This window comes from Nicotiana attenuata, unplaced genomic scaffold (genome assembly GCF_001879085.1).
Source record: "Nicotiana attenuata strain UT unplaced genomic scaffold, NIATTr2, whole genome shotgun sequence".
NCBI lineage: Eukaryota > Viridiplantae > Streptophyta > Magnoliopsida > Solanales > Solanaceae > Nicotiana > Nicotiana attenuata.
The window spans coordinates 40,294-49,428 of record NW_017675286.1 but is presented as its reverse complement, the minus strand read 5'-3'; positions in this window follow the sequence as shown (position 1 = coordinate 49,428).

The window sequence follows — 9,135 nt, the reverse complement described above, 5'->3', positions numbered from 1 at the left end:
CCGGACGAGCCCCATTTTTTAAACAAAACAGAACGGTCCCCCCCCCTCCCCAAATTTCATCTTAAAAAATTGTAGTAGACCCCACCCGTCACACAAAAAGATAAGATTGTAGGTCCCACATCCTAGCCAAGCCTTCTATTATTGTGGTTTCCTCGTTTCGGGCTCAAATTTTCAATTCATCGACTTTCCGAAAAACATAAATCGAGGTATTCCGATTTAGTTTATGTCGAAACTCGTATAATAATGCATATTAGTTGTTTTGAATGTGTTTTCATGTTGTTTTTTGTTTTTTAATGATTAAACTAGTATGTTATTTTTATCCGGACTAAGATATTAGTACTCTAAAAAATATGTAAAAATTGAAAAATCATTATTTTTTGTTAATAAAAATATTAATAAATTCCTTTTACTGTTTTATATGTATTTTCGTGAATGTTTTGTGCTTAAAATGTATTTGTTGTTTTTATCTAGTTTAGATTATTTATTTGCTTAAAGACTAGTGCCCTTTTAGCGTAGTAAAATGTAGAGCCTTTTAGCGGAGTAAAATGTAGAGCCTTTTAGCGTAAAATCCTTGTAGTTTAAGTATCTCTTATACTGATAGATCAAACACAAACTCTGTATAATTTACAAAAATTAATTATTTAATTTATAAAACAAACATTTATGAAAATATTAAAATTGACACACATAAGAATTCAGGATCGCTTGGTGCTATTGGGCCTCAAATATCGAGCCCGAAACCCATAGGTATATACTCTGTCCAATTAAATATTGTGTAATTATAAAAATTAATTATTTAATTTACAGATCAAACATACAAAATTACGAAATTGTTAAAATTGACACATACAAGAAATCAGGATAGCTTGGTGCTACTGGGCCTCAAATATCGAGCCTGGAACCCTTAGGTATATACTCTGTCCAATTAAATATGATAAAAATTAATTATTTAATTTACAGATCAAACATAAATAATTACGAAAATATTAAAACTGACAAACATAAGAATTCAGGATAGCTTGGTGCTACTGGGCCTCAAATATCGAGCGTGGAACCCATAGGTATATACTCTGTCCAATTAAAAACTATATAATTATAAAAATTAATTATTTAATTTACAGATCAAACATACAAAATTACGAAAATAATAAAATTGACACGTACAAGAAATCAGGATAGCTTGGTGCTACTGGGCCTCAAATATCGAGCCTGGAACCCATAGGTATATACTCTGTCCAATTAAATATGATAAAAATTAATTATTTAATTTACAGATCAAACATACAAAATTACGAAAATAATAAAATTGACACATACAAGAAATCAGGATAGCTTGGTGCTAGTGGGCCTCAAACATCGAGCCTGGAACCGATAGATATGGAACCCATAGATATATACTCTGTCCAATTAAATATTGTATAATTATAAAAAATAATTATTTAATTTACAGATCAAACATACAATTAATATTGTTTAATTTACAGTAGACGACATGGACGTGCCGCCGATGCATCCTGGGCCTGTCTCCGATGAGGTAAGTGTTACAGGGCGATCATAGGTCCGCCTACGTATGGGAGAGAGAGCTACTGGCCCAGACTCTCAGCGGCAGGAGAGTGGACGACGTGTGGGATTTTATGAAGGACAGAGTACTCCATCGCCGTGTAGTTCAGCGCCTGCAGGATACGGGCTTCTATAGGATTTTTGAGATCGGGCGGCTGCAGCTCGACTGGTCTTTGATCACGGCCCTGATAGAGTGGTGGCGACCGGAGACGCATACTTTCCACCTGCCCATTGGCGAGGCCACCATCACGCTGCAAGACGTGGAGGTTTTATATGGGATGCCTATTGATGGACTGCCCATTGCACTGCCTCCGGCTATGAGAGAGATACGCGTGGGCAGTATTTGGACATGCTGCAGCAGCTCCCTGGTTCCAGGCCACAGGATGAGACTGCACACTCAGGGGCCAGTCGCATGAGTTTGACAGCTATTAGACAACATTTGGAGATATTGCACCCCGACATCACCACCGAGACAGATGATCTACATATTCACCGGTATACGAGGTTGGTGCTGCTTCTTCTGTTGGGAGGGGGAGGGGGTCTTGTTCCCGAACACTTCGGGGAACCTAGTCAGCTTGCGATTTCTTCATCATCTTCAGCTGCTAGATGATTTATCCCAGTACAGCTGGGGTGCTGCTGTTCTCGCCTACATGTACAAGCAATTTTGCCGGGCGAGCATGGGCACCCAGCATGACGTATGTGGATTTTTGCCGCTTCTACAGGTGACAACATATTCGAATACTCTGTTCATTCCTTCCAATTCTATCTAGTTAAAATTTATCTTAAACTTTACGTCAACTTTGTATGTTAGGTTTGGGCCTAGGAGCAGTTCCTGCAGTTGCAGCCACCTCTACTACCATTACCTCCGGATGTACCACATCCATTTCTCCCTCTAGCTAGGAGGTGGGTTCTCTGGCGTGATGTAAGAGATTACGATGCTCGGCATAATCTCCCCCTTTGCAGGGATGTGTTGGATATGCTGGAGGGCGCACAGGTAAATGTGTACCTAAACTTACTTGGTATAGCTTCACATGTGTTACGCATACTCATGTTTTCTATTGTTGTTTGATAGTTCATTTGGACGCCATACAGCGGCGACTTGATAGGTGGCCTGCCCTATTATTGCTCTGCTGGCCGACTTATTTGGAGCACTTCCGTCCCGCTGATGTGCCTCGATATTGTAGAGCATCATGCCACGGAGCGGGTACTTCGGCAGTTTGGCCGTCCGCAGTACATACCGAGGGGGCCTACATGGGAGGCTACACATTATCAGCGGGATGATCGTTCCAGGGTGGACGACGCATTTGTAGCATGGCTAGAGGTGCAGGTCCATACTTGGGATCGTCGAAGTGACCTGATTACGCCCCCCTCCCCCCTCCCCCCCTGTCACAGATCCCGACGGAGACTATTCAGCTCTATATGCCCTGATACTGCTGCGTTACCCGACTTTTTGTCGAGTATCCCGTTCATCAAGCTGGCGGTCGGTACGTTCCATACGCCGGGCGGCACGAGGCCCTGGTATGTTTTCTGTTATTATTAATTATATAACTGTAACTTAGTGCAATATTTGTAGTTTATATTTTATACGTTGTGTAGGCTATTGGCCTACATATAGTCTACCAGATGGGACTGCAGATGCAGCAGCATGCCGGCGAGGGAGAGACCGCTTTGCACGATTACGACCGGCAACTTGTAGAGGTGGCTGCCCGGACACTGCAGCGAGCTCGAGAGGATCAGCGCTTGGGACACGACCCTGCTTATGTGGCGCTAGAGCACTACCAGCGAGGCAGGGGTGTCGCACGATGTGGGGGTGCCCCACGAGGAAGGGGTGCCCCATGAGGCCGGACTGCCGTACGGGGTCGTGGTGGGCGGCGAGGAGGTGGTTCCCAGCAAGGGGGCGTTGAGGCCCCTGTTGATGATGTTGCTGCTGATCTGCCGGGTGACCTACATGAGCCGAACGAGTATCCCAGCAGCATGCCGTCATACAGCCTTGGGATGCTGATCACTCCAGGGACTTCGCAGGTGACCCCGTCAGGTCCATTATTGATCACGAGCACGGACCTTACCGGAGAGGATTGGGATGCATACTTCCCAGGCCCATCGACCGCTGCTGAGGATCGGCCGACTCGAGATTTGGATAGTGGGCGCCGGCCGAGTTATGGCTCATCATCACGAGCACAAGTATAGTTTTATTAGTATTAAATTTAAATTTGTTTTTACTTTTCTCATTTATTTTCCATAACTTTATTAATTTTCTTATTAAGGCTTCATCCCCGCCCGTCACGGAGGCCCCTTCGTGCGATGCTGACATGTCTGCGACGGATGATTATATTCAGGAGCCCAACGAGACCATGGTAAGACAATTTAAATTGTTGTGACTTAATATATATTTTCATATACTGAGCTGACTTACTCTTTTGTAGGTTGCTGATGGACCGACGGCCCCTTCTACCGATCCTTCCAGCACTACTGACGATCATGCTGCAGCGCATCCTCAGATAAAGAGGCGACGTGATGAGGATGATCCTGATAGCGTATCCGGGCGGGATGGGATGCGCCTCAGACCAGTGGCTGTATTGAAGCACACAGGCTGTGGGACACATCGATTTTTTTTTTGTATTTTATATACGCTATGTAAATATTATTTTATGTAAATAATAACAACAATATTTTATGTTTAAATAATATGCGCATTATGTTTTTATTTCCCCGTTTCTTCTTTATTTTAACACTACAACACAAACACAAACATAGAAACTTAACATAATTTAAATACAATACGACTAATGAAAACACATGGCACAGGAAACATAAAGATAAAGTACTACACTCAACACAGACATGTCATACATTAGTCACCACCACCTAGTATTCTCTGCTCCAACCACTTAAATTTCTCTTCCAGCTTATTTTTTTCTTCTTCCACCTCTTTCATTTTCTCCTTCAACTCGGCAATTTCTCGTTTATATTCTTTTTCCTATTCCCACTGTTTTAAGGTCAAATTATGAAGATACTGCAAAGATCGTTTGTAGCATTCCTGATTACAGAGTTCATCAATCCATACCTCAAAATTGCAAAAAGTTCGCCGGGAACCCTATAAAACTTGTTCACACACATTCAGTAGCAGCGTCCAACTTTACCATCATACCAACAGTCTTTCATCATGCATTTTGTGCCGCACTCGCACCTTGGTACATAAAGGCGTTCAGACATTTGTTAAAGCGTGAAAAAAAAACCTTGCTTTTATGGAAAGTTTTGCTATTGGTTATTGTTAAGCGTACAAAATAACTAGAATGTACCTGTTATTTATAGGCAAGGCAACACACATAACGTACTATTTAACCGCGCTATATATATTCACATAACGTAGTATTTAACCGCGCTATGCTTTGCGTGTTAAAGATTCTGTTGGATACAAAACAACTTTTTCTCAGGCGGGCAGGTTTTCAATTCGACAAGACAACACACATAACGTAGTATTTAACCGCGCTATATATATTCACATAACGTAGTATTTAACCGCGTTATGCTTTGCGTGTTAAAGATTTTTTTTGAAACGAAATAACTTTTTCGCAGTCGGGCAGCATTTCAGACGACAAGACAACACACAAAATGTAGTATTCAACCGCGCTATATATATTCACACAAAACATAGTATTTAACCGCGCTATATATGGCGTGTTAAATATTTTTTCTGAAATGAAACAGCTTTTTCGCAGTCGGGCAGCTTTTCAAATCGACAAGATAACACACAAAATGTAGTATTTAACCGCGCTATACATATTGACACAAAACGTGGTATTTAATCGCGCTATATATAGCGTGTTAAATATTTTTTCAGAAACAAAACAACTTTTTCGCACTCGGGCAGCTTTTCAGACTGACAAGACAACACACAAAACGTAGTATTTAACCGCGCTATATATATTCACTTATTTATCAAACATCTTCCTCCTCTGACAGTGTAGTTTTCTAATAATTGTAGAGTGAAACTCGAAAGTCAATGTTAAAATTTTCCGTTTTTTAATCCAATACTATTTTTGATTACATGAACGGGAGGGAGAAATTCATTAATTTACTCAACTGAAAAAGTTAAATATCAATAAGATGTAACAAGGCCGTGAAAACATAATTTTATTTGATACATTTTGCAACATAAACAAGTACAGACACTTATTACAAAAAATATTGCGAAAACAAAACACTAGGTGTATCCTTGATAGTTGGGTACATTAGACGAACTTGCACCAGGAGCTAGATTACCACCACTACCCAAACCAGCTGAAGGACATTTACGACGATCGTATCCTGTTTGCGAGCATATGCCACATTTACATGTATAAACGGTATCACCAACATCCATTTGGTTCCGTATACGCGTTCTCTTTTACACTTGTAGCTTGTGCAAATAGTCTTTGTTACACAGCATTTTAAATGGTTCCGGCGGCCAATAATGCTTAGCACCCAATGGCTGCAACTGCCCACTATATGTGTTTACATATGCAACAACACTGTATTGCCTATCAACATAGTTGGTTGCCCCTAAACCTGTTTGTTGAAAACACTTCATGGCATGTGAGCACGGCATGTGGTAGATGGTCCATTTTTCACATGAACATAACCTGCTGGCTTCATTTACGGTGTGTAGATTATTTCCTCGGTGTTGACGGATAGCGGTGCGAACTTCAAAAATACCCTGGTTGCGATCATACTGTAAATATCAATGCCAATGTGCTCGCCTCCTATATTTCTCAAATCTTCTCATCGGTATTGGCATAAATTCAACACCCCTGTCCATCAATTTTGATGCACCTCTATGCCTTTCAACAAACCTCTCCGCCATCTGTTTGAATGTCATCCGGACCATGGCAGTGACAGGCAATCCACGTGCAGACTTCAATAACCCGTTGAAAGACTCTAACACATTTGTAGTCAGGGCTCCCCATCGTCTGCCACCATCAGCATGCAATGTCCACTTGTGAAGCTCATGTCACATCAACCAATTATAGGCTCTTTCGTCTAACTGCCGGATCGATTCCATGCGCCTCCTGAATTTGCACTGCTGGTGATCAGTTGCAGCCATCCACATTAAATCATGCAAGTCCTTGTTGGAATATTTTTTCTGGAAATTGGCCTTCAGGTGCCTCACACAGTAACAATGGTATCATAGGGTTCCTGCCAGTCAGCCAAATGCTCTACAGAACTTAATATACCACCATGCCGATCAGATATTAGCCAAATACCTGAACGTTGTTTGACAACGTGCTGCTTCAAGTGGTTCAAAAATAGCGTCCACGTCTCTTCACTTTCATTGGCACAAATGGAAAAAGCTAGTGAAAATATTTGTCTATTGGCATCTACTGCAACGACGATCAACAACTTAATATCATACTTTCCATAGACATGAGTACCGTCTATGGAAATTACCGGACGGCAATGCACAAAATCATCAATTGCTGGTTTAAATGCCCAGAACACGTATCTGAATATATATTCCGGTATTCCTGGACTCTGCTCATGCTTCCATTCAACAACAGTCCCGAGGTTAAAGTGTTTCAGTGCGGCCATGTACCTGGGTAGAGATGAAAATGACTTATACCAGTCACCATAAATAATTTCAAATGCACGTTTGCACCCGAGATATGCCTTTCTTTTGGTAATAGTACACCCATATTTCTGGTGGACGGATGTAATACACTCTTTTATCTTGTACCTAATGGACACTTCCAAGTGTGGAATCAAGACAAGAGAAATCAAGTCAACATCAAAGTTGAAGTGATTCTCATTGATTGTGTCCATTTCACATCTGTGGGTGCTAGTATATTTACCCATTTTCCACAACCCTGTTTCCTTCTTGCTCGCACACAGCATCCAGTGACAACCCGTAAACCATCTACGGCATTTGACCTTGTATACCTTCGGAGTTGACTCCCATACTATCATCTCATGACACTCTCTTACGCTGTACATTTTACAAGCCCTGGATATGCGAGCTTTATCGGGAAAATACATGCCCTTTGCCAGCATCGTTGGTCTAGACTCATCCCACATTGCTGACCGAATTTTGTCAAGATCCCTTGTGAGGGCATCCACATCTGGCATACTTGGAAAATTATCAAGGTAGGGAATATGCCTTGAATGAAACGGCACGTGGGACTCCTACACTCTTGGTCTAACGGGAGGTGGAGGAGCATGCTCCTCGTCAGCTCAGGTTCGACATTCACTTCCTCCTCCTCATCACCCTCGTCAGGGAAGGGTGTGTCATCTCCAGACTCACCGGCATTGTTATCATAATCACTATTATCTTCTTGACTCTGCACATATGCCAAATTACAAGTAAATACGTCGTCTACGGGCAACTGAGTGAGGTCAGGACCATCAAGTTGCTCATTTGCACTGCACAAACAACAAAATGATAAGCTACTCAAATTGATAAATACTTTACATATAGCTATATCACTTCACTTACAAGTCATAATGTGTTGACATTCCATGATGGACATTATCCTGTTGGTGATGACTCCCGGATGGACCACCGTGATCCAATACACCAAAACTATGCATATTCCAACTGGGCGTGGGGTCATAACTTGTAAAATTCATATCTGGACGGTACCCCCTGTGGAATATATGAGCGTTAATACAAATTCGATACAATAAAAATATACATCGTAACACAAAGGAAAATTGAAGTTTACCACTCGTCTTGTGAATTATGTAAAGAAGGAGAGAAATTATTTCCTCACTGCTCATTCGCCGGTGGTGATAACTTTAAATCAAAGCACACTCTTTCATCCGGAACCTGTCTGGCAAAAACTGCTCCAGAATAACCACCCGATGACTGGGGGTTATCCCTACTATGCGCAACCTCATTATTTGGAACGTCTTCAGCCTTGACGTACATTTCCAACATTTTTATTACAAGAAACTCCTGGTATTTATCCGGAGTCCTCAAAAAATCTCTCAAAGTTTCATCATCGTCGATGTTAAACTCAGCGTAACAAGCAACTCCTTGCGGAGTGACGGAATACGGATATCTTCCGGTTACTTTAAGGTTTACCGAACGTTTCCTCACACTCATTTTATTACATAACAACGATACCAATCTATCGTACTCCATTGTAAGTGGCAATTTAACATCACACTTTGGAGATAAACTATAGCTCACAGAGTTATTCGCCACCACAACCTCACCCCCCCCCCCCATATAATGAAACCCTTATTTTTCGCTCTTCAGACATTATGAAAAAATGCTTGAGAATTTAACAAGAAGAAAAGTTTGAACGGGAGTTAGTATATTTTTTGAATGGATTTTGTAAAATCCTAACACCTTTAAATAAGGCAATGCCTAGCTCGAGGGGTTGAATTTTTTGAGGTATAACGCTCTTTTAAAGGGCGCTATACCCATTTGAATAATTGCTATGTCAGTTAAACGCAGGAGACTTATTGGTAGGCCCTTTATCTATGTATAGCGCGGTATATAATTGCTATACATATATAGCGCGGTTATATACAACGCTATACATAGCTGTCATATCAGTCCAGCATAGCGCGGTTCTTTAATGCGTTATATAT